At 47.6% G+C, this 25,803-nt stretch overlaps 1 protein-coding gene and 1 non-coding gene across 4 annotated transcripts in view; both read right to left on the bottom strand.

Moving 5' to 3' along the window:
• Window positions 1-5,734, bottom strand: part of GMEB1 (glucocorticoid modulatory element binding protein 1) — a 51,489-nt gene extending 45,755 nt beyond the window's left edge. For all 3 annotated transcript variants that reach the window (XM_053576209.1, XM_053576211.1, XM_053576210.1), the window contains exon 1: window positions 5,624-5,734. The gene's annotated coding sequence lies outside the window, so the exon portion shown is untranslated. The remainder of the gene's footprint in view (window positions 1-5,623) is intronic.
• An 18,026-nt stretch (window positions 5,735-23,760) lies between these two features.
• Window positions 23,761-23,894, bottom strand: LOC128575713 (U11 spliceosomal RNA). The gene has a single exon (XR_008377124.1). It is a non-coding gene; the product is annotated as a U11 spliceosomal RNA (small nuclear RNA).
• Between the last annotated feature and the right edge of the window lie 1,909 nt (window positions 23,895-25,803).

Genomic DNA, 25,803 nt, shown 5'->3' with positions numbered 1-25,803 from the left:
AGTCTTCCCATCTTGACCTCCCAGAATGCTAGTATTTTAAGAATGAGCTTTCTTTTTTAAATCAAATCAACCACCAAATCCTATCCATTTTGCCACCTATGAATCTGCCGCCACCACCATGTTCTGGGCAACCACACTCTGGTACCTGGATTTCTGCAGCTGCTTTTCATCATTACCTTAATCTCTGGTCTGCTCTCCTCCAACTACTGTCCACTGAGCAGCCAAACTAATTGACAAAAGACCATAGGCCATTTCCTCACTTAAAACTCCTTCACAGTTTCTGTTGCTGTTAGACATGGTTGTGTTCTGGCAGGTGTGGTGACTCACACCTGTAATCCTAGCACTCTGGGAGGCCAAGGCAGGAGGATCTCTTGAGCTCAGGAGTTTGAGGCCAGCCTGAACAAGAGAAAGACCCCCATCTTTAAAAATAAATACAAAAATTAGCCAGGCACATTGGCTCACGCCTGTAATCCTAGCACTCTGGGAGGCTGAGGCTGGTGGGTTCGAACTCAGCCCAGGCCAGCTAAAACAACGACAACCGTGACAACAAAAAAATAGCCAGGCATTGTGGCAGGTGCCTTGTAGTCCCAACTACTTGGGAGGCTGAGGCAAGAGAATCACTTAAGCCCAAGAGTTGGAGGTTGCTGTGAGCTGTGTGATGCCACGGTTCTACCCAGGGCAACAGCTTGGGACTCTGTCTCAAAAAAAAAAAAACAAAAAAAAAAAACTGGGCACCAGCCCTATATACTGACGGTGGCAGGCTCAAACCCAGCCCCAGCCAAACTGCAACAAAAAAATATCCGGGCGTTGTGACAGGCACCTGTAGTCCCAGCTACTCGGGAGGCTGAGGCAAAAGAATCACCTAAGCCCAAGAGCTGGAGGTTGCTGTGAGCTGTGACACCATGGCACTCTACCGAGGGTGACAAAATGAGGCCGTGTTTCTAAACAAACAAACAAAAAAAATTACAGGTTGAGGCTGGGCATAGTATAATCATGCCTATATCCTAGCACTCTGGGAGGCCCAGGCAGGACAATTCCTTGAGCTCAAGAGTTGGAGACCAGCCACAGCAAAAGCCAAACACCATCTCTAAAAATAACCAGACCGGCCTGAGAAGAGTGAGATCCTACCTCTACTGAAAATAAATCAGCTGGGCATGGTGGCCTGTGCCTGTAGTTACAGGTACACAGAAAGCTAAAGCAGGAGAATCACCCCAACCCAGGAATTTGAGGTTGCAGTGAACTGTAATGCCACTGCACTCTAGCCAGGGTGACAGACTAAGACCCTGTCACCAAAAGCAATAATTACAAGTTGAATAATCTATTTGAGACCAGAAGTGTTTTGAATTTCATATTTTTTCAAATTTTGGAATATTTGTATATATAATGAGCTATCTTAGAGATGGTACCAAGTCTAAACATAAAATTCATTCATGGGCAGGCTCAGTGGCTCATGGCTGCAATCCTAGCACTCTGGGAGCTCTGGATGGGTGGATCGCTTAAGCTCAGGAGTCCAAAACCAGTCTGAGCAAAAGTGAGACCCCCATCTCTACTAAAAACACAAAATCTAGCCAGGTATGGTGGCACATACCTGTAGTCCCAAGTACTTAGGAGGCAAAGGAATCTCCTTTGACCAAGAGTTTCAGGTTGCTGAGAACCAGGACACTATGGCACTTTACCCAGTGCACAGAGTAAAACTCTGTCTCTAAATCAGTTAATGAAAATCAATAAAATTCATCTATGTTTTATATATACCTTCCACACATAGCCTGAGATAATTTTATCTATTTTAGAAAGGTCTGGCACAGTGGCTCATGCCTGTAATCCTAGCACTCTGGGAGGCTGAGGCAGATGGACTGCTTGAGTTCAGGAGTTCAAGACTAGCCACGACAAGAGCCAGACCAATGTCACCTAGGCATCGTGGTGGGTACCTGTAGTCTCAGCTAATTGGGAGGCTGAGCCAAGAGTTTGAGGTTGCCATGAACTATGATGCTGTAGCACACTACAAAGGCAACAAAGTGAAACCCTGACTCAAAAAAAAAAAAAAAAACAAAACTGTATTTTAAATGATTTTGTGCATGAATCAACGTTTGTGTTAAGCACTATGTGTGAAAATTTCCACATGTAACATCATGTCAGCACTCAAAATTTTAGATTTTGAAGTATTCTGGATTTCAGATTTTCAGATCAGTGATGCTCAACCTGTAATAGCTTGGGCAAATTAATGGGTGATGGAATGGTTACAGATGCACAATTAGAAGGATGCTTCTAATTTCAACCTTCTACCCTAAGGTTGAGTCCCTTCTATAACTTCTAAATAAGTGGTTGACTAACTTCTTGATTGATACCTTCCCTCATAGGAACTCATATTTTACTCCTTACCCCTCCCACCCCTTAGAACCCAAGAGGAATGTTCTAGCTGATTCTCTAGTCTTCTATCAGAGGATAATTACAACCATCACAATATCTCTCTCAGTGTCAGTCAGAGACACAGGTCTGATTCAACATGGTAATTCTTATTCTTTAGAGAAGCAAGTTGCATTGAGTATTCTCATTACCCTAAATACCATATTCCTTGCGAGTTACCTGAAACCATCCCTATAGACTACACTAGCTGAATGCAAGGCCATCTCTGAGCTGGAGTATTTGTTTATAGCAACAAATACTCCAGAGGCTTGATGAGCAAGTTGATCCTTTGAGTATTTCATAGAAGCCTTAAAAGTATTCATTGTGGATTCACACAATACCTCTGTAATTCTAAGTCAACACACATAAAGGAAATATGTCAAATTTATATGAAAAGTTTAAGAATTATTTTAGGGTGGCGCCTGTGGCTCAAGGAGTAGGGCACTGGTCCCATATGCCGGAGGTGGCGGGTTCAAACCTAGCCCTGGCCAAAAAGAAAAAAAGAATTATTTTAGTTATTTTCAAAGACAAAAAAGACACCTTGAAACTAAGCATATCACTGCCCACATAAGCTATCAGAAAATGAAATGAATGACATCTGATTTACTCTAAATTCATTTCTGTGTGTCCTAAAACCCAATGTCTAAAATATGGCAAGACGCTATGTTTGAAGTAAACACAAGTGTCACATGATTGTAGGGACATCGGAACTGGTACTTGAAAAGGAATAATCTCACACATTCTAAAATTTTCTAACCCAACATATATTTATTACACACTCTTTTGTAACTTTTGTAAACTGTTTTCTTAAGACTGTCCAAGTTAAAACTTTATTATTGCTTGAAGTCAAAACTCCTTGATTTCCACCCCCTTCTTTCTTTCTTTCTTTATTTGAGACAAAGGGTCATGCTGTTGCCCAGGGGTTGAGCACCATCGCATTATAGGGATCACAGAGAAACCTTCCTTTTTTTTTTTTTTTTTTTTTTTGAGACAGTCTCAAGCTGTCGCCCTAGGTAGAGTGCCATGGCATCACACACCTCACAGCAACCTCAAACTCTTGGGCTTAAGTGATTCTCTTGCCTCAGCCTCCCAAGTAGCTGGGACTAACAGGTGCCTGCCACAACGCCCCGGCTATTTTTTTGTTGTTGCAGTTGTCACTGTTGTTTTAGCTGGCCTGGGCTGGTTTCAAACCCACCAGCCTTGGTGTATGTGGCCAGTGCTCTACCCACTGAGCTACAAGCACTGCCCCCACCCCTTCTTTTTCTCAAATATTTAGTTGGTGATCTAGAATGCTAATAGATGTGATGAAGCCAACAAGTAAACTACACAGAAACTCTGTGATGGAAACATCCAGAATAAATGAACTTCTGGATAAGTCACAGATTGGAGACTACTGTGTAGATATTTAAGGAAGAGACAGGAAAAAAGAATTCTTTAGAGAGTCATCCCACTAGAGCCCAAGGGACTTCTGCTTAAGGAAAGACCAAAATAAGGCACCAATTAGGCTGGACCAGGTGGCTCATGCCTGTAATCCTAGCATTCTTGGAGGCCAATGTAAGAGGAGTTGGAGACCACCCTGAGCCAAGAGCAAGACCCTATCTCTACTAAAAATAGAAAAATTAGCTGGGTTTGATGGTGGAGGCCTCTAGGCCAGCTACTCAGGAGGCTGAGGCCATGGCACTCTAGCCAGGGCAACAGAGTAAGACTCTTTATTAAAAAAAAAAAAAAAAAAAAAGCTTCAGATAGCTCTTTGAAGTTGAGAAAAAGTTATTCAATGTGCTTGCTGAAGTAAGTATGAATGAAAAAGTCACCATTTCAGTCAGTAGACGTTAAATGTACATACTTCATAAGACTGTCAAATTATGAGGTAGTCTAACTCAATTGCAAAAAATCCCCCAAATGCACTTAGGCAGCTACCACATATTAGCAAAGAGGGAAGAAAGTAATCTCTCTAAACGGGAATTATCTGATACTCCCTTTACCCGATTCTCCCCATTTCTTGGTTCTCCTAGAGGCCAATCAAGGCCCCTTTTGTGTATACTAGGAAGTGGTCTTGAGATTTCCCTCATCTTGAGAAAATTCAGGCTCCTAGTGCTCCTTTGGCAGCCAAGCCTTAATCTGATCCCTAGGTCAAGGCTTGACCCGCCTTAGTCTGGCGGATCACTCTGCAAGACCTTCAGGTAAGATTCTACCCCTCTCTTTCCTGGTCCTCAAGTAGATGACACCTGGACGATTCCCCTGTCATTTCTGAAAGCAGCACCCTAAGCTACTTCCCTCAATTATCTTCTCTTCTGTTCTTAAAAACATAGGTTTTCCCATCTCCTGACAAAACGGATTATCCTGTTCTCTACCTATAGATCAAGAGGTACTCAAATCTCTTTCATCCCCTCAATTACGGACCTTTCTCAGCTACTCCAGAAGGCTTTAGGAGTCTTCCTACCATCCCCTAACCTACGGGAAGCCCAGGAGTCTGCTCATTTTCCTTTGAAGTTCCTCTTCCTTGTCCCCGTGGCCTTTGGAAAACAACCTGCCTCTTTTCCCCTGGACTAAATAGCCAAGGGCATAAACGTGCCCCTCGGGTGGACTCTCTTCCTTTCAGTAGGACCCACTCTCTGCTCCCCCCCGCCCAGGTTCCGAAGGTCTCTTCCCGGGAGGGCATCCCGGCTTCCCCCACCTATCGCCTCCTCCCCCCGGGAGGGCCCCAGGCCTCTATGCAGCTCCTCAACTAGGGGCCCGGTGCTCCGCGGACCCCGCCTTAAAGGATGCGCCGGGCTCCCCAGACCCCTCGCCGGGGTCCTGGGCGCCGGAGCCTCTCGGTCCAGAGGTGCTCAGGCCCCTCCTTGCCCCTCGGCCGCGTACTTCCGGGACCCTTGGTCCGGGGGCGCCGGGGCACCCCCAATGCCGGCCTCACTGGTCCCCACCGCCCTCGGCCCGGGGCCCGAGCCCTGGCGGCCGGCTGTGCTGGGGGCAGCCCGGCTGTTCGGGCGGACCCAGCGGCAGCGTCCCCCCACCCCCCCCCCGCGGCGCCGCGACGTCCGCTCGCTCCCCGGCGGCGGCGGCGGCACGCACAGGGCGTGGGGAGGCGCCCGCGGAGGCAGCAGCCCCCCGCCCCCTGCGCGCCCGCCCGCCCGCCCTCGCCGGCCGCCGCGCGGCCCCCGCGCCCGGCCCCCCCGCCCCCACCCCACCCCGCGCCCGCGCGCCCACCCCTCCCCCTCCTCACCGTCTCCGTCGGGCGGGCGGGCGGCGAGCGGCCAGGGCGGGCGGGCGACGGAGCATGCGCAGAGGCCGCCACGGCTGCTGCCGCCACCGCCGCGCCAGGCCGGGCTTCAACACTTCCGGCCGCCGGGGCTGGCGAGCTGGCACCTTAAAGGGGACGTGTCCCTATTGCCGGCCCCGCAGAGGATTAACCTTAGCCGAGGGATTTGGGTCTTTACGTGAGCAGGGGTCTCTGCCCTTGAAAATCAGTGATGGAAAGTTCTCTGAGACCCCAGTAATTCTTCTTACCCCACTTCATAGATGAAGTAAATAAGCCCTAAATTAAAGAATCGCCTTATCCACAATCAGCGCAGGTTTCTCGACTCCTCTGGAGGACTCCATTCCTTTTACCTACTTAAGTCCTGTTTTATGAAGCTGACATTTTATCAGACTTCTAGTTACGATCCAGCTATCAACTGGCATCAGATTCGCAGTAACTGGTTACAAGTCCTTGAGCAAGCCCTTTATGTTATGTGATCTATGCGTCTTTACTATGCCTTTCCTGTTTGCCAGGCTTCTGGATTCAAGTGTTGGGGTCTCTGTTGGAAGTTTAACGACTTTGAGGGAGTTACTTGACGGCTTTTTAATCCTTTTCTTTCCAATAAGGCATAATATTGTGAGTGTAAAAAGTGAGGATTACATGGGCTGGAGAAGGTGCCTTAGACTTGAAATCCTAGCACTTTGGAACAATGAGGCAGGAGGCTCACTTGAGGTCAGGAGTTCAAGACTAGGCTGAGCAAAAGGGAGACCCCTTTCTCTACAAAAAATACAAAACTTATCTGGGTGTGGTGGGGCTACTATCTGTATTCCCAGCTCTCAGCTACTTGGGAGGCTGAAACAGAAGGATCACTTGAGCCAAGGAGTTTGGGGTTACAGTGAGCTATGATGACACCACCACACTCTAGCCAAAGCTACAGAGAGACCCTGTCTCAAAAAAAAAAAAAAGAAGTGATGAGGTGATAGATGACAAGTGCTTGGGAAAGCTCTTGGGACCAGTAATAGTAATTAAGGAGTATTAAGACTATTCTGCAAGGCCTTGCCTTGGGAAGATGGTATGTTTTTATTTTATTTATTTAGTAGTAGTTATTGATGTTTTTAGTAGGCCAGGGCTAGGTTCGAACCCACCAGCCCTGGTGCATGTGGCTGGTGCCCTACCCACTGAGCTACAAGCGCCACCCAATATTTATTTATTTATTTTTGAGACAGAGTCTCACTCTGTCACCCTGGGTAGAGGGCTGCGGTGTCATCATAGCACACAACAACCTCAAACTCTTTGGGCTCAAGTAGTGTTCTTGCTTCAGCCTCCCAAGTAGCTACGGGCGCCCACTACTACACCCAGCTGATTTTAGTAGAGATGGGTCTCAATTTTGCTTATGCTGGTCTTGAACTCCTGAGCTCAAGCAATCCACGCTCCTTGGCCTCTCAAAGTGCTGTAATTGCAGGCTGAGCCACTGCGCTGGGCCACTCTCATTCTATAGATAAAAAATGGGAGGCCTAGCCGGGCGTTGTGGCGAGCGCCTATAGTCCCAGCTACTCGGGAGGCTGAGGCAAGAGAATCGCTTAAGCCTAGGAGCTGGAGGTTGCTGTGAGCTGTGTGACGCCACAGCACTCTACTGAGGGCCATAAAGTGAAACTCTGTCTGTACAAAAAAAAAAAAAATGGGAGGCCAAGAGAAGCTGATCCTTCAAATTAATATAACCTATAAACAGTATAGCCAGGGTGGCGGCTGTGGCTCAGTGAGTAGGGCGCCGGCCCCATATACTGAGGGTGGCGGGTTCAAACCCACCCCCAGCTGAACTGCAACCAAAAAATAGCCGGGCGTTGTGGTGGGCGCCTGTAGTCCCAGCTGCTCGGGAGGCTGAGGCAGGAGAATCGCTGAAGCCCAAGAGCTAGAGGTTGCTGTGAGTCCGGTGACATCATGGCACTCTACTGAAGGTGGTAAAGTGAGACTCTGTCTCTACAAAAAAAAAAAAGTATAGCCAAGATTTAAACTTCAGATTCTTCCTTCTCCAGAGTCCATAGTTATAACCACAAAGATAGTTGTTATTGAGAACAAATGAGGTGGTGGGTATATAGGCATTTTTTTGAGAAGAAAAAATTGCTTCCCCATCTTGCCTCCTCTTATGAGTTACATGTCTGTTCATCCTCTCTGGAGACATTAAGAACAGGTGAAGCGGCTCGGCGCCTGTGGCTTAAACGGCTAAGGCGCTAGCCACATACACCTGAGCTGGCAAGTTTGAATCCAGCCTGGGCCCGCCAAACAACAATGATGAGTGCAACTAAAAAATAGCTAGGGAGGCTGAGGCAAGAGAATCGCGTAGGCCCAAGAGTTGGAGGTTGCTGTGAGCCGTGTGACGCCACGGCACTCTACCTGAGGGTTGTACAGTGAGACTCTTGTCTCTACAAAAAAAAAAAAAAAATAGCTAGGCGTGGCAGGCGCCTGTAGTGCCAGCTACTTGGGAGGCGGAGGCAGGAGACTCACTTGAGCCCAGGAGTTGAAGGTTGCTGTGAGCTGTGATGCCACAGAACTCTACCTAGGGTGACAGCTTGAGGCTCTGTCTCAAAAAAAAAAGAACAGATGAAGCAGCCTGTGAGTTAAACAATAGAACTGAATTTAGTGGTCAGACAACCTGAATTCTAGACTTGGCTTTAGCAGCTAGGATATCTTGACCAAGTCACACTTCCCTCAAGCCTTGATTTCTTCATCTGTAAAATTGAGATGATCATCCCAACATATCTGCCCACCTTTTAGGGCTGTTACCTGGATCAAATAAAGAGACCTATGTTAGCATCTGTTCTAATGATCAGGAACTTACACATAAACAGATAATTCTGAGTGTAAAGGGTGCTGTTCATGATTGGACTTAACCTATGTGAACTAGTGTGAACATCTATGTCTTTTAATTATGCATCATATACTATTGAACATTTACTAAAACTCTTGTCCCTGCTTTCAGAAGTTGGTCCACCTCCTTTCTTTCTTTCTTTTTCTTTTCTTTACCTTTTTTTTGAGACATAGTCTCAAACTGTCACCCGGGGTAGAGTGCTGTAGCATCATAGCTCACAGCAATCTCAAACTTTTGGACTCAAGCAATTCTCTTTCCTCAGCCTCCCAAGTAGCTGGGACTACCTGCACCTGCCACAACACCTGGCTGTTTTTTGTTGCAGTTGTCATTGTTATTTAGCTGGCCTGGGCTGGTTTTGAACCCATCAGCCTCAGTGTATGTGGCTGGTGCCGTAATCACTGTGCAACCAAGCCAAGCCTGAAAAGAGGTGCAGCCTGCAGGTCCCCAGTAGTAACCTCTGGTTTTTCCTTCCAGGTACCCACCTGCAACAGTGTCTCCAAATGCCTGACCAGCCACTGACTCTCCACACTCAGCATGTCCACAACTGGATTCATTGTTTCTCTCTCTTGCCCCTTAAAAGTCCCCAGCAAGGGGCGGCGCCTGTGGCTCAGTGAGTAGGGTGCCGACCCCATATACCGAGGGTGGTATGTTCAAACCTGGCCCTGGCCAAACTGCAACAAAAAATAGCTGGGCGTTGTGGCGGGCGCCTGTGGTCCCAGCTACTGGGGAGGCTGAGGCAAGAGAATCGCCTAAGCCCAAGAGGTGGAGGTTGCTGTGAGCCGTGATGCCACAGCACTCTACTGAGGGTGACAAAGTGAGACTCTGTCTCTACAAAAAAAAAAAAAAAGTCCCCAGCAAACTTGCTTCTCCTATAGTGTCCCCCTTCTCAGGGAATGGTACCTCCATTTCTCAGTCACCTCCAAGACCCCTGTAATACCATGTCTTCTTGGAACTTCAATTTGGTCTGGATCATCTGTTACACCCAGAGCCTTATAACTGGCTTCCCCACTTTCTGCTGAAGTGCCTTTGAGTCATTCTTTACTCTTCCAATAGCCTCCCATCCCCTTAAAATAAAATTTGAGCCCCATCCCCTTAAAATAAAATTTGAGCCAGGCACAGTGGTGCATATCTATAGTCCCAGCCACTCAGGAGGATGAGGCAGGAGAATCCCCTAAGTCCAGGAGTTTGAGGATGTAGCGAGCTATGATGATGACACTGCACTCCAGCCCTAGTAACAGAGGAAGATCCTGTCCCCGCCCCTGCCCCCGCCAAAAAAAGAAAAAACAGGCCAGTCGTGGTGGCGCCTTCCTGTAATCCTAGCACTCTGGGAGGCCAAGGCAGAAGGATTGCTTAAAGTCGGGAGTTGGAGACCAGCATAAGCAAAGGTGAGCCCCATCACTACTAAAAACTAGAAAAATTAGCTGGATGTTGTCACAGGTGCCTGTAGTCCCAGTTACTTGGGAGGCTGAGGCAGGAGGATCACTTAAACCCAGGAATTTGAGTTGCTATGAAGTAGGCTGACACCACAGTACTCTAGCCCAGGCAATAGAGTGAGAGTCTATCTCAAGAAACAAACAATCAACATGAAAATAAAATAAAATAAAACTTAAACTCATCATGATCTATAGGACCCTACATCACCTAATATTGGGCTCTTGCCTAGACTCGCTTCCTTTATGTTACTGTGCTCCAACCACACGGGTCTTTGGGAAAGTTTCACCAGCACATGGACTTCATGGCCTTTGCCAGAACTGTTTCCCCAGATCTTCCTGTCCCCAGAGTTCAGTTCCTCAGCCAGGTCTTCCGTGTGTTCTCTGGGCTTCAAGTTGTGTCGCCTCCCCATACACTCTGCCTCACCTCTCCCTTACAACTCTTACCCACCCTGACATATCCTGTTCCTGCCTATATCCTCATACTTAGCAATGGAAACTCCAGGAGAACAGAGACAAAGTCTGTTTTCTCCACGGTAGGACTTGCAGCTCCTAGAACATTAGCACACAGAGAGCTCTCAAAAAGACATTTGTCTATTATGGACGGCCTGCACTTTTGTGTCTGCTTCCCCACCCCACCCCCACTGCTTACCCCACCCTCTGCATTCACATTCTCAGAAGCCAGAAGCCACTGACAGATGGGGAGTGAATCAGAAAGGAGGCAGAGAGAGAAAAGGAAGTTCTGCCAGTTGGTGCAAAGAAAAAAAAAAAAGGCTGGAATGAACCTAGATACAGTCAAGTGAGTCACTTCCTCCCCCATAACCCCACCCCCACCCTCACCCACAGCCCACCACCTTGGGCAAAGCAAAAGTCTGTGTAGGACACAGTGGTTCACATGTGTAATCCCAGCACTTTGAGAGGCCAAGGGCATATGATGACCTGAGGCTAGGAGTTTGAGACCAATCTGAGCAACATAGAAAAATGCTTTTAAAAAATTAAAAAATATTAACCAGGCATGATGGAAGATATCAGCTACTCAGAGGCTAAGGAAGGAGGATCATTTGAACCTAGGCATGTGAATTTGACCTGAGCTACAATATTGCCACTGTGCTACAGGCTGGGTGACAGAGTGAGACAGGGCGCGCACACACACACACACACACACACACACACACACACACACACACACACACGAAAGAAAGAGAGAGAGAAGGTGGGGTGCAGTGGCTCATCCCTGTAATCCCAGCACTTTGGGAGTTCGAGGTGGGCAGATTACCTGAGCTCAGGAGTTTGAGACCAGCCTAAGCCAGAGTGAGACTCTGTCTCTAAAAATAGTCGGGCATTGTGGTGGGCGCCTGTAGTCCCAGCTACTTGGGAGGCTGAGGCAAGAGAATGACTTGAGCCCAAGAGTTAGAGGTTGCTGCAAGCTATCACTCCAGGGCACTCTACCGGGGTGACCAAAAAAAAAAAGAGAAGAAAGAAAAAAAGAAAAGGAAGCCGGGTGTTGTGGCGGGCCCCTGTAGTCCCAGCTGCTCGGGAGGCTGAGGCAAGAGAATCACGTAAGCCCAAGAGTTAGAGGTTGCTGTGAGCCGTGTGACGCCACGGCACTCTACCCGAGGGCGGTACAGTGAGACTCTGTCTCTACAAAAAAAAAAAAAAAGAAAAGAAAAGGAAAGGAAAAAAGAAAAAAAAGCAAAAGAATGACTTTCCGGGTGTGGATTCAGAGAAGACCAGATTCAAGTCTTGTGGGCTCTGTGCCTCAGTTTCCTCATCTGCAAAAAAAAAAGTGGTAATGGTCCATTATTCACAGAGGAACACTGAAGGGTGAATGAGATAATCCATATGCACAAAGGATTTAGAATCATGTTTGGAATGTAGTAAGCACACAAGAAATGCCAGCTGGTATTACTATTAATACAACTGGGGCCGGTCTTGGTGGCTCACACTTGTAATCCCAGTACTTGGGAGAGCAAGGGAGTAGATTGCTTAAGTTCAGAGGTTCAAGATCAGCCTGAGCCAGAGAGAGACCTCATCTCTAAAAATAGCTGGGTATTGTGGTGGGTGCCTGTAGTCCAAGCTACTTGGGAGTTGGGAGACTGAGCCAGCAGGATCATTTGAACCCAAGAGTTTGAGTTTACTATGAGCTAAGATGCCGCAACATTCTACCAAGGGTGACCAAGTAAGACTGTCTCAAAAAAAAAAAAAAACCAATTGGCACCTACCACCCACTTGCCTTGAGCCCCATCTGTGCTGCCTCCTTTGCTATAAGACCTTAGTTAATGCCCTTTCTGAGCCTCAGGCTTTCTATATATAATAGAGACCATTATGCCAACTGAAATTAAGGCTGTTGAGACAGAAATAACTTGTTAAAGGTTTACTGGAAGACAAATATGAGAACTGATCTGGGACAGAACTAACAAAGCTGGGGACGTTCCGGAGTTTGTCACAAAGGGAAAGGCTTTTGTGTGTGTGTGTGTGTGTTTATTTTGTTTTTTTGAGACAGAGTCTCACTCTGCCCCGTTTTTGAGTGCCGTAGTGTCATAGCTCACAGCAAGCTCAAACTCTTGGACTCAAAAGATCCTCTTGCCTCAGACTCCCAAGTAGCTGGTTCTTCAGGGACCTGCCACAGTGCTCGCTATTGTTTTTTTTGTTTGTTTGTTTTTTGGAGACAGAGTTTCACTATGTCACCCTCGGTAGAGTGCTATGGCCTTACAGCTCACAGCAACCTCAAACTCCTGGGCTTAAGCAGTTCTCTTGCCTCAGCCTCCCAAGTAGTTGGGACTACAGGCACCCGCCACAACACCCAGCTATTTTTGTTGTTGCAGTTGTCATTATTGTTTAGCTGGCCTGGGCCCGGTTCAAACCCATGACCCTAGGTGTATGGCTGGCACCCTGTCCACTGAGCTACTGGCACTGCCAACCACTGGCTATTTTTAGAGACAGGGTCTTGCTCTTGCTCAGTCTGGTCTGGAACTCCTGAGCTCAAGCAATCCACTTGCATCTGCCTCCCAAAGTTCTAGGATTACAGGCGTGAGCCACCATTCTTGGCTTGTGAAAGCTTTTTATAGAAAAGTTTAGGCCAGAGGTGGTAGCTCACGCCTGTAATCCTAGCACTGTAGAAGGCCAAGGCAGGTAGATAGCTTGAACTCATAAGTCTGAGACTAGCCTGAGCAAAAGGGAGATACCTGTCTCTACTAAAATAGAAATTTGAGGCAGGAGCATTGCTTGAGCCCAAGAGTTTGAGGTTGCTGTGAGCTATGACTGAGCTATGACTGAGCACTCTACCCAGGGCAACAGCTTGAGACTGTCTCAAAAAAAAAAAAAAAGAAAGAAAAGAAAGAGGGTGGCGCCTGTGGCTCAGTTGGTAGGGCGCCAGCCCCATATACCGAGGGTGGTGGGTTCAAACCCGGCCCCGGCTGAACTGCAACCAAAAAAAATAGCTGGGCGTTGTGGCGGGCGCCTGTAGTCTCAGCTACTCAGGACGCTGAGGCAAGAGAATTGCTTAAGCCCGGGAGTTGCAGGTTGCTGTGAGCTGCGTGATGCCATGGCACTCTACCGAGGGCCATAAAGTGAGACTCTGTCTCTACAAAGAAAAAAAAAAGAAGAGCAAAAAAAGGCTTGGTGCCTGTGGCTCAAGTGGCTAAGGTGCCAGCCATATACACCTACACTGGCAGGTTCGAATCCAGCCCAAGCTCGCCAAACAACAATGACGGCTGCAACCAAAAAATAGCCGGGCATTGTGGTGGGTGCCTGTCGTGCCAGCTACTTGGGAGGCGGAGGCAGGAGAATCACTTGAGCCCAGGAGTTGAAGGTTGCTGTGAGCTGTGATGTCACAGCACTCTACCCAGGTAACAGCTTGAGGATCTGTCTCAAAAAAAAAAAAAGAAAGGGGGCGGCGCCTATGGCTCAGTCGGTAAGGCGCCGGCCCCATATACCGAGGGTGGCGGGTTCAAACCCGGCCCCAGCCAAACTGCAACCAAAAAATAGCCGGGTGTTGTGGCGGGCGCCTGTAGTCCCAGCCACTCGGGAGGCTGAGGCAAGGGAATCGCTTAAGCCTAGGAGTTGGAGGTTGCTGTGAGCTGTGTGAGGCCACGGCACTCTACCGAGGGCCGTAAAGTGAGACTCTGTCTCTACAAAAAAAAAAAAAGAAAGAAAGAAAGAAAAAAGAAAGTTTATTTCTGACTTATTTGTTTGTTTGTTTCTTTACTTACTGAGATAGAGTTTCACTCTGTGCCCTGGGTAAGAGCTATAGAATCATCGCCCACAGCAACCTCTGACTCCTGGGCTTAAGCAATTCTCTTGCCTCAGCCTCCCAAGTAGCTGGGACTATAGGCGCCCACCACAACGCCCGGCTTTTTTTTTTTTAATTGCAGTTTTGGCCGGGGCTGGGTTTGCACCCGCCACCTCTGGCATATGGGGCCAGTGCCTACTCCTTTGAGCCATAGGCGCTGCCAAGCCCGGCTATTTTTTTGTTGCAGTTTGGCCTGGGCTGGATTTGAACCTGCCACCCTCAGCATATGGAGCTGGTGCCCTACCGACTGAGCCACAGGTACCGCCCAATTCTGTTTTTTTTTAATCTCAAATTCGTAGGCTCAAGTGATCCTCCTGCCTCAACCTCCAGAGTAGCTGGGTCTACAGGCACCTGTCACAATGCCTGTAGTTTTTTTCTATTTTTAGTAGAGCCGAGGTCTCGCTCTGGCTAGGTCTGGTCTTGATATCCTGAGCTCAAGCCATCCACCTTCCTTGGCCTCCTAGAGTGTTAGGATTACAGGCATGCACCACCTCTCCCGGCCTTATAGGAAAGTTTAAAAGGAGGGAGGAGGCTTCTCATACCAGAGTTGTCCGTCTTTCCACTGGAGGGCACAATACAGCAGTTACAATCGTTGGCTGCAGATTACATCATACAGGCTGAAAGTGACTATGTGTAAGACAATCAGTGGAACTTCATGCTTCAGTTAATCTTAAATCAGCATCTTATTTAGTATGCACAGGTGACTTTTTTTTATTTATTTTTTTTTCTTTTTCTTTTCTTTTTGCACAGGTGACATTGATCAGAACATCAACAATTTGAGGAATATATGTTAAGATTCTTTATTTATTTTATTTTATTTATTTATTTTGAGGCAGAGTATGACTATGTCGCCCTCAGTAGAGTACTGTGGCTTCACAGCTCACAGCAACCTCAAACTCCTGGGCCCAAGCAATTCTCCTGCCTCAGCCTCCCAAGTAGCCAAGACTATAGGTGCCCACCACATGCCCAGCTAATTTTTGGTAGTAGTTGTCATTGCTGTTTGGCAGACCCGGGCCGGGTTCAAATCCGCCAGCTCCGGTGTATGTGGCTGGCACCCTAGCCGCTGAGCTACAGGTGCTGAGCCTAAGATTCTTTTTTTTTTTTTTTTTGAGACAGAGCCTCAAACTGACACCCTGGGTAGAGTGCCGCGGCATCACAGCTTACATTACAGCAACCTCCAAATCTTAGGCTTTTTTTTTTTTTTTTTTTTGTACAGACAGAGTCTCACTTTATGGCCCTCAGTAGAGTGCCGTGGCCTCACACAGCTCACCGCAACCTCCAACTCCTGGGCTTAAGCGATTCCCTTGCCTCAGCCTCCCGAGTAGCTGGGACTACAGGCGCCCGCCACAACGCCTGGCTATTTTTTGGTTGCAATTAGGCCGGGGCCGGGTTTGAACCCGCCACCCTCGGTATATAGGGCCGGCGCCTTACCGACTGAGCCACAGGTGCCGCCCCAGATCTTAGGCTTAAGCAATTCTCTTGCCTCAGCCTCCCAAGTACCTGGGACTACAGGTGCTCGCCACAGTACCTGCCTATTTTTTGTTGCAGTTGTCGTTGTTGTTTAGCTGGCCGGGGTCGGGTTTGAACCTGCCACCTTTGGTGTGTGTGACCAGCACTGGCGCTGTAACCACTGTGCTATGGTTGCCAAGCCCCTAGCTTGATTTTTTTTTTTTTTTTGGTAGAGACAGAGTTTCACTTTATGGCCCTGGGTAGAGTGCCGTGGCATCACATGGCTCACAGCAACCTCCAACTCCTGGGCTTAAGCAATTCTCTTGCCTCAGCCTCCCGAGCAGCTGGGACTACAGGCAGATTTTTAATAATAACTATCTGAACAGGTGTAAAGTGATATCACACCGAAGTTTTGATTTTCATTCTCCTAATGATCAGTAATGCTGAGTATGCGGCATGCGCTTATTGGCCACCAGTATCTCTTCTTTAGAGAAATGTCTATACAAGTCCTTGGCTCAGTTTTTTTTTTTTTTTTTTGTAGAGACAGAGTCTCACTTTATCGCCCTCGGTAGAGTGCCGTGGCCTCGCACAGCTCACAGCAACCTCCAACTCCTGGGCTTAGGCTATTCTCTTGCCTCAGCCTCCCAAGTAGCTGGGACTACAGGCACCCGCCACAACGCCCGGCTATTTTTTGGTTGCAGTTTGGCCGGGGCCGGGTTTGAGCCCGCCACCCTCGGTATATGGGCCCTACCGACTGAGCCACAGGCGCCGCCCCTTGGCTCAGTTTTTAATTGGGTTGGGTTTTTGTTGTTGCTGTTGAGTTATAGGAGTTTCTTATATAGTCTGGATAAGTCTGGATATTAATTCCTAAGCAGATACATGATTTACAAATATTTTCTCCCATTCTGTGGGTTGTCTTTTCACTCTCTTTATAGTGTCCTTTGATGAAATCCAATATATTTAATTTTTTTTTTTTTTTTGCAGTTTTTGGCCGGGGCTGGGTTTGAACCTGCCACCTCCGGCTTATGGGGCCAGGGCCCCACCCCTTTGAGCCACAGGCGCCGCCCAATATATTTAATTTTTATTTTGTTATCTGTGCTTGCAATATAATAAACAAGCAATCATTGACAGATCCAATGTCATGAAGTTTTCTCCTATGTTTTCTTCTTCTTCTTCTTCTTTTTTTTTTTGTAGTTTTTGGCCGGGGCTGGGTTTGAACCTGCCACCTCTGGTATATGGGGCCAGCGCCCTACTCCTTTGAGCCACAAGCACCACCCCCTATGTTTTCTTCTAAGAGTTACATAACTTTAGCTCTTACATTTAGGTCTTTGATCCATTATTCTTCTGTATGTGATATAGGGTACAGAAAAGATTTGCTGGTGGCTGGTGAATTTCAATTCCTTGGGCGCTATAAAAAACACTGCAATGAACATCCAATGCCTGTGAGACCAGGCCTCAGTGGCCTCTTCAGAATTCAGTGTACAAGGCGGCGCCTGTGGCTCAGTGAGTGGGGCGCTGGCCCCATATACTGAGGGTGGCGGGTTCAAACCCAGCCCCGGCCAAACTGCAACAACAACAAAAAAATAGCTGGGCGTTGTGGCGGGCGCCTGTAGTCCCAGCTGCTTGGGAGGTTGAGGCAAGAGAATCGAGTAAGCCCAAGAGCTGGAGGTTGCTGTGAGCCGTGTGACGCCACGGCACTCTACCGAGGGCAGTACACTGAGACTCTGACTCTACAAAAAAAAAAAAAAAAAAAACAGAATTCAGTGTACCTGGACAGCTTCACCCTGGCCATGTAGATCTTTCACTTCCTGAATTGCAGCACATTCTCTCATGGCTTTTCTCCATAAATTGTCCTAAAATAAATTGTCCTGAGCTGACACACAAGTTCAAAACCAGTCTGAGGGGCGGTGCCTGTGGCTCAGTTGGTAAGGCGCTGGACCCATATACCGAGGGTGGTGGGTTCAAGCCTGGCCCCGGCCAAAACTGCAACCAAAAAAAAAAATAGCCGGGCATTGTGGTGGGCACCTGTGGTCCCAGCTACTCGGGAGGCTGAGGCAAGAGAATCACTTAAGCCCAGGAGTTGGAGGTTGCTGTGAGCTGTGTGAGGCCATGGCACTCTACTGAGGGCCATAAAGTGAGACTCTGTCTCTACAAAACAAACAAACAAAAAAAAACAGCCTGAGCCAGAGCAAGACTGTTTTTAAAAATAGCCAGGCATGGGTGATGCCTGTGGCTCAGTAGGAAGGGCGCCAGCCTCATATACCGAGGGTGGCAGGTTCAAACCCGGCCCTGGCCAAACTGCAACAAAAAAATAGCTGGGCACTGTGGTGGGCGCCTGTAGTCTCAGCTACTCGGGAGGCTGAGGCAACAGAATCACCTAAGCCCAGGAGTTGGAGGTTGCTGTGAGCTGTGGGATGCCACAGCCCTCTACCATGGGCGATAAAGTGAGACTCTGTCTCTACAAAAAGAAAAATAATAATAAATAAATAAATAAATAAAAATAGCCAGGCATTGTGGCAGGCACCTGTTGTCCCAGCTACTTGGGAGACTCAGACAAGTGACTCGCTTGAGCCCAGGAATTTGAGGTTGCTGTGGGCTGTGATGCCATAGCATTCTACCCAGGGCAACAAAGTGAATCTCTGTCCCCCACCTCCAAAAAAAATTGTCTTCCCTCCCACATTGTGCCTGGTTGTCTTCTATTTATTATTTAGGCTTCAGATTAAAAAAATCATTGCCTCGGCTTGGCACCTGTAGCTCAAGCGGCGAGGACGCCTACCACATACACCAGAGCTGGCGGGTTTGAATCCAACCCAGGCCTGGTGAACAACAATGACAATTGCAAACAAAAAATGGCCAGGCGTTGTGGCGAACGCCTGTGGTCTCAGCTACTTGGGAAGCTGAGGCAAGAGAATCACTTGAGCCCAGGAGCTGGAGGTTGCTGTGAGCTGTGATGCCACAGCACTCTACCCAGGGTGACAACTTGAGGCTCTGTCTCAAAAAAAAAAAAAAAATCATTGCCTCAGGAACGCTTTCCCAGAGGCCAAATTCACTGCCATATTCCATTTGCTACTCTCTGTCTTCACTCAACTCTAAGCCTTGTGGAGTCAGGGACTGGATCTATTCTGTCTGCTATTTAATGATGGCACAGTAAACATTAGTTGTTAGAATGAATGGCCCCTTATTGCTAAATTTCCCCTTTAACATAATTTTAACTATGAGGATACATTCCTAGGAGAGGAATTCATTGAAGGCTTTATTTTATTTTATTTTTTGGGACAAAGTCTTACTTTGACACCCTTAGTAGTGTGCCCTGGCATCAAACTCAAAACAATCTCAAAGTCTTGGGGTTAAGCAATTCTCTTGCCTCAGCCTCCCAAGTAGCTGGGACTACAGGCACCCGCCACAATGCCCAGCTATTTTTAGAGACAGGTCTCACTCTGGCTCAGGCTTCTCTCAAACTCATAAGCTCAGGCGGTCCACCACCTCCGCCTCCCAGAGTACTAGGATGCAGTGGTTCTCAACCTTCCTAATACTGCGACCCTTTAATACAGTTCCTCATGTTGTGGTGACCCCCAACCATAAAATTTTTTTCGTTGCTACTTCATAACTGTAATTTTGCTACTGTTATGAATCATAATGTAAGTATCTAATATGCAGGATGTATTTTCATTGTTACAAAGGGATTCTGACCCACAGGTTGAGATCCGCTGGATTACAGGCATGAGCTGCCTCTCCTGTCCTTGTTGAAGGCCTTAGATCTTGCATGGCTGTTGCTGAACCGGTGTCTACAAAAGTTGTTGCTGTCAGCAGTAAGTGCCACTTAAGTTTTTTTTTGTTGTTGTTGTTTTGTTTTTTTAGAGACAGAGTCCCATTCTGTCGCCCTCGGTAGAGTGCTGTAGTGTCACAGCTCACAGCAACCTCCAGCTCTTGGGCTTAAGCGATTCTCTTGCCTCTGCCTCCAAAGTACCTGGGACTACAGGCGCCCACCACAATGCCCGGCTATTTTTTTGTTGCAGTTTGGCTGGGGCAGGGTTCAAACCCAACACCCGCAGTACATGGGGCTGGCGCCCTAGTTACTGAGCCATAGGTGCCACCCTTAAGTCAGTATTTGAAACTATTACCTTTTTCCCCTTTACGGCACAACAGCTTTAGAGAAAACATCAACTCAGCTTTAGAAAGGGATATATATCTCAAGTAAAAGGGGAAGAATTTTTACAAAATCAAAGTTTTTGAGGATTTTGAGGATTCCCTCATTTGAATGGGCAGACACCTAAATGGAGTCTAGATATTCCTTCTGGCTGCATAATACAGTGTGCCCTAGGATAAATTTAATTTGCTTAAACCTTAATTTTCTAATCTTGAAACAGGGAAAATATTCCCTGCTCTTTCTACTTTAAGAATTAGTTGCTTCGGGGTGGTGCCTGTGGCTCAAGGAGTGGGGCGCCGGTCCCATATGCCGGAGGTGGCGGGTTCAAACCTAGCCCCGGCTAAATACCAAAAAAAAAAAAAAAAAAAGGAATTAGTTGCTTAAAGTAGAAAGAGCAGGAATTATTTTCCCTGTTTCAAGATTAGAAAATTAAGAATTAATTGCTTGGGCGGCGCCTGTGGCTCAGTCGGTAAGGCGCCGGCCCCATATACCAAGGGTGGCGGGTTCAAACCTGGCCCCGGCCAAACTGCAACCAAAAAATAGCCGGGCGTTGTGGCGGGCGCCTGTAGTCCCAGCTACTCGGGAGGCTGAGGCAAGAGAATCGCTTAAGCCCCAGGAGTTGGAGGTTGCTGTGAGCTGTGTGAGGCCACGGCACTCTACTGAGGGCCATAAAGTGAGACTCTGTCTCTACAAAAAAAAAAAAAAAAAAAAAAGAATTAATTGCTTGGCCAGGTGTGGTGGCTCACGCCTGAAGGCCGAGGCGGGTGGACTGCCTGAGCTCAGAGGTTCGAGACCTGTATAAACAGCAGTGAGCCAGAGTAAGACCGTGTCTCTACTAACATAAAAAAAAATAGTGAGACAGAGCATCGCCAGAGGAAGAAGAAAATGAACAACAACAATAAAGAGTACTTCAAACAAAGAATGAACAAGGAAGGTGAAATTAGAAATTAAAAAAAAAAAAAGGTGGCGCCCCTGTGGCTCAGTCGGTAAGGCGCCGGCCCCATATACCGAGGATGGCGGGTTCAAACCCGGCCCCAGCCAAACTGCAACCAAAAAATAGCCGGCTACTCGGGAGGCTGAGGCAAGAGAATCGCTTAAGCCCAGGAGTTGGAGGTTGCTGTGAGCTGTGTGAGGCCACGGCACTCTACCGAGGGCCATAAAGTGAGACTCTGTCTCTACAAAAAAAATAAGAATTAGTTGCTTGAAGTTGTGGGTACCTGGGAATTCCAGCTACTCGGGAGGCTGAGGCAGGAGGATCCCTTGACTCCATGAGGTTGAGACCAACTTCAACAACATAGTGAGACATCTGTCTCTTTAAAAAAAAATCTGCTTGGGTACTATAACTAGTCTCCAAAAATTCATGCAGCTGGGAAAGAAAAAGTCCATACATACCCACATCCATTCCTTCAGGTAATATCATGGACAGAAAATTTTCTAACTAGTGATGTCTTATCCAACATAATTTGGGAAGGCAATGTATTACTCACATGTTTGTGGTGATGTTAGTGTAAACATTTCTCCCAAAGACTGCTACCTTTAGGTCTAGATAAGATTTCTTTCTTTCTTTTTTTTTTTTTGTAGAGACAGAGTCTCACTTTACCACCTTCCATAGAGTGCCATGATGTCACAGGACTCACAGCAACCTCTAGCTCTTGGGCTTCCGCGATTCTCCTGCCTCAGCCTCCCCAGCAGCTAGGACTACAGGCACCGCCACAACGCCCAGCTATTTTTTGGTTGCAGTTCAGCCGGGACTGTATATGGGGCCGGCGCCCTACTCACTGAGCCACAGGCGCCACCCCAGATAAGATTTCTTAAAGAGTCACTCCCTGGGCAGTGCCTGTGGCTCAAAGAAGTGTGGCACTGGCCCCATATACCAGGGATGGCAGGCTCAAGCCTGGCCACAGCCAAAAACTGCAAAAAAAAAAAAAAAAAAAAGGTTGGGGGGTGCCTGTGGCTCAGTGAGTAGGGCACTGGGCTCATATAACGGAGGTGGTGGGTACCCAGAAAAAAAGTGACACCTCCTAAGTAGCCTCAGGCCAGGTCCTTCAGTAGGTATTTTAGAAGAAGTCATTGTGATTATAAGAGACGACAGCTCCATGTGTGTTACTGGACAAGATGTGACAACAATGTTATTGATGATCTTAGCCTGTGTAGACCCTGTGTGTATCTTAGTTTTTTTTGTTTTCTTTGCAGTTTTTGGCCAGGGCTGGATTTGAATCCACCACCTCCAGTATATGGGGCCAGCGCCCCACACCTTTGAGCCACAGGCGCTGCTCAGTGTGTGTCTTAGTTTTAACAAAAAGTTTTAAAAAGTATAAAGAGGCTCTGCGCCTGCGGCTGAAGTGGCTAAGGCACCAGCCACATACATCTGAGCTGGTAAGTTTGAATCCAGCCGGGGCCCGTCAAACAACAATGACGGCTGCAACCAAAAAATAGCCGGGCGTTGTGGCGGGCACCTGAAGTCCCAGCTACTTGAGAGGCTGAGGCAGGAGAATCGCTTGAGCCCAAGAGTTGGAGGTTGCTGTGAGCTGTGAAGCCACAGCACTCTACCCAGGGCAACAGCTTGAGGTTCTGTCTCAAAATAAAATAAAATAAAAAGTATAAAGAAAAATAACTTTATTGGGCACGGTGGGTCACACCTGTAATCCTAGCACTTGGGAGGCTGAGGTAGGTGTAGTGCCTGAGCAAGAGTGAGAGACCCCCATCTCTAAAAATAGCCGGGCATTGAAGGGCACCTGTTGTCCCAGCTACTTGGGAGGCTGAGGCAAGAGAATCGCTGAAGCCCAGGAGTTTGAGGTTGCTGTGAGCTGTGATGCCACAGCACTTTTACCAAGGGTGACATGGTGAAACTCTGTCTCAAAAAAAAAATAATCAATCAAATAAAATAAAAATAAAAATAAAGTAATTTTGGGCAGTGCCTGTGGCTCAAAGGAGGAGGGCACTGTCCTCGTATGCCAGAGGTGGTGGGTTCTAAACCCAGCCCCAGCCAAAAACTGAAAAAAAAAAAAAATAATAATAATTTCGTGTTTGTGTTTTAATATCTTTTAATAGGTGCGTTTTTGCAACCTCCAGCTCTTGGGCAACCTCCAGAATCTTAGGCGATTCTCTTGCCTCAGCCTCCTGAGTAGCTGGGACTACAAGCGCCCACCATACCGCTTGGCTTTCATGTTACAGTTTGGCTGGGGCCGAACTATCCACCCTCGATACATGGGGCGGGTGCCCTACTCACTGAGCCACAGGCGCCGCCCTATAAATCTGTTTATGTTAAGCTGAATTATTTACAAAATAACAAAAATACGAAAGAACAAAAAAACTTAAAGTTTCACTAATGTCATTAAAAAATAATAAAACCTCTAGCGTTCCGTGTTCACGTTCAGTGATTTCCGTGCGGTTTATTATTGCGCTACCCATCACGTATATTACTTTCAATTTCGAAAAAGACACCAGTGCGATTTCTTTTTTGCAGTTTTTGGCTAGCGCTGGGTTTGAACCTGGCACCTGCAGCATATGGGGCCGGGGCCCCACTTCTTTATAGCCATAGGCACAACCCCACCGATTTTTTTTTTTGCAGTCTCCGCAACACGAGGCTGGTACCCTACTCCTTTGCCGCCCTCGCCCCGCGTTGTCCCCCAGCGATTTTTTTTTTTTTGTAGAGACAGAGTCTCACTGTACCGCCCTTGGTAGAGTGCCGTGGCGTCACACGGCTCACAGCAACCTCTAACTCTTGAGCTTACGCGATTCTCTTGCCTCAGCCTCCGGAGCAGCTGGGACCGCAGCTGCCCGCCCCAACGCCCGGCTATTTTTTTTTTGTTGTTGTTGCAATTTCGCCGGGGATGGGCTTGAACCCGCCACCTTCGACATACGGGGCTGGCGCCCCACTCACTGAACCACAGAAACCACCCCGTAGGGATTTTTTAATATCTTTCTTTGATGATAAAAACGGGCGCCGGGACCAACGATCACCAGCTGCCCAAATACCAAAAAATTATGCTTCCGAAATCTCTTGATGTCGATTCCGCACGAAGAGCAATTGAGTTGCCCCACGTGTGCCACTCACGACAGAAGCCCTTTTTACTCTAGCGGCACCAAGAACAAGGTGGCAGTTTTGGCAAATCCATATTTTGGTAAAGGTGAAACAAAAACCTAAGGAATTTTCTACTTCATGTTCCTGAAGTTGAGTGAGGAAATTCCAGTGTCCTCTAAACCGGAGGGAAATATTTACAAGATGAATCTATGATTTTGCCGTTCCGATTTTATTTAGAAGTAAATGCAAAGACTCAGTTTATATGCAAATATGCGCAATGCTGGCTGGGAAGGAACCGACTGCCGCCGTGGGAGTGACGGACAAGTGCTGGCGGGGACGCTAGCGTGGAAGCTCCTGCCTGCTGCAGCGGGCAATAGGTCCCGCCTGTTGTTAACTTCTTGACACAGCAGGTCGACTGCTGGCGCAGGAAGACAAGCTCCTAGCGGGTGTGGGTACCTAATTGGGGAAGACAGGAATCGCAACCTATCAAAATTGAAAATGCCGGCTCGGCACCTGTAGGTCAGCGACTAGGGCGCCAGCCACAGACAACGGAGCTGGCGGGTTTGAATACAGCCTGGGTCTGCCAAACAACAATGACGGCTGCAACCAAAAAATAGCCGGGCGTTGTGGTGGGCGCCTGTAGTCCCAGATACTTGGGAGGCAGAAGCAAGAAAATCGCTTCAGCCCAAGAGTTTGAGGTTGCTGTGAGCTGTGACGTCACAGCTGTCTATCCAGAGCGACATAGTGAGACTGTCTCAAAAAAAAAAAAAAAATTAAAATGCCGTTCCAAGGCGGCGCCTGTGGCTCAAAGGAGTAGGGCGCCGGCCCCATATGCCAGAGGTGGCGGGTTTAAACCCAGCCCCGGCCAAAAACTGCAAAAAAAAAAATGCCGTTTCAAACTTGTGCTCTCCCTGGCGATCCACCCTGCAGCAGCCCCAAACAGGTGGCACCAGAGCATTGTAAGAGCAAAAAGTGAGTGCAGCTAATCACTTAAATGAAAACAACGGATACGCTGTTTGGTATAAACAGCAGGCTGCCATGGTATGTTCATAGGATGGAATGCTACATGCTGCACTTTGAAGGAGTGTATTAAAAAAAAAAAGTTGAGTGATGAGTGGTAGAACAAGGTACAGCATACTATTAATCAGAAAAATAAAGCAATGCTGCACCTTGAGTGAAGATCTTTATCTACAGATATTTTTTTAAATGACCGGGAAAAGGGTGTTTATACCATTAATGTAATGAAGACCATATAGGCGTACAGTGAAAACCAAGTCTCTATACTTTCTAAGCCCACATATTTGTATGCATGTCGGTTCCTTTCCAGCCAGCATAAAATTGTCTTTAAAGATCTAAAGAACACATACCAATGATTACCCGTGGGAAGGAGGGAGGGAATCAGGATGGGGCGCTGGCACACAGGATTTTGTATATAAATATATATAAGTATATACATCAACGTCAAGTGATCTAGGGGCGGTGCCTGTGGCTCAGTGGGCAGGATGCCGGCCCCATATACCGAGGGTAGCGGGTTTGAACCCGGCCCCGGCCAAACTGCAACAAAAAATAGCCGGGCGTTGTGGTAAGTGGCTGTAGTCCCAGCTATTTGGGAGGCTAAGGCAAGAGAATCGCTTAGACCCAGGAGTTAGAGGTTGCTGTGAGCTGTGATTACCAAGGGCGATAAAATGAAACTCTGTCTCTAAAAAAAAAGAGAGAGAGAAAAAAAAAAAACCCATCAAGCACATGTAGCTCAAGCGGCTAAGGCGCCAGCCACATACACCAGAGCTGACAGGTTCAAATCCAGCCCAGGCCTCCTAAGCAACAATGACAACTATAACCAAAAAATAGCCAGGCGTTGTGGCAAGTGCCTGTAGTCCCAGCTACTTGGGAGGCTGAGGCAAGAGAATCACTTAAGCCCAAGAGTTGGACCTGGGGCAACAGCTTGAGGCTCTTTCTCA

Source organism: Nycticebus coucang, chromosome 22 (assembly GCF_027406575.1).
Source record: "Nycticebus coucang isolate mNycCou1 chromosome 22, mNycCou1.pri, whole genome shotgun sequence".
NCBI lineage: Eukaryota > Metazoa > Chordata > Mammalia > Primates > Lorisidae > Nycticebus > Nycticebus coucang.
Note: the sequence above shows the minus strand (reverse complement) of the source record. Positions and strands in the feature narration are given on the sequence as shown.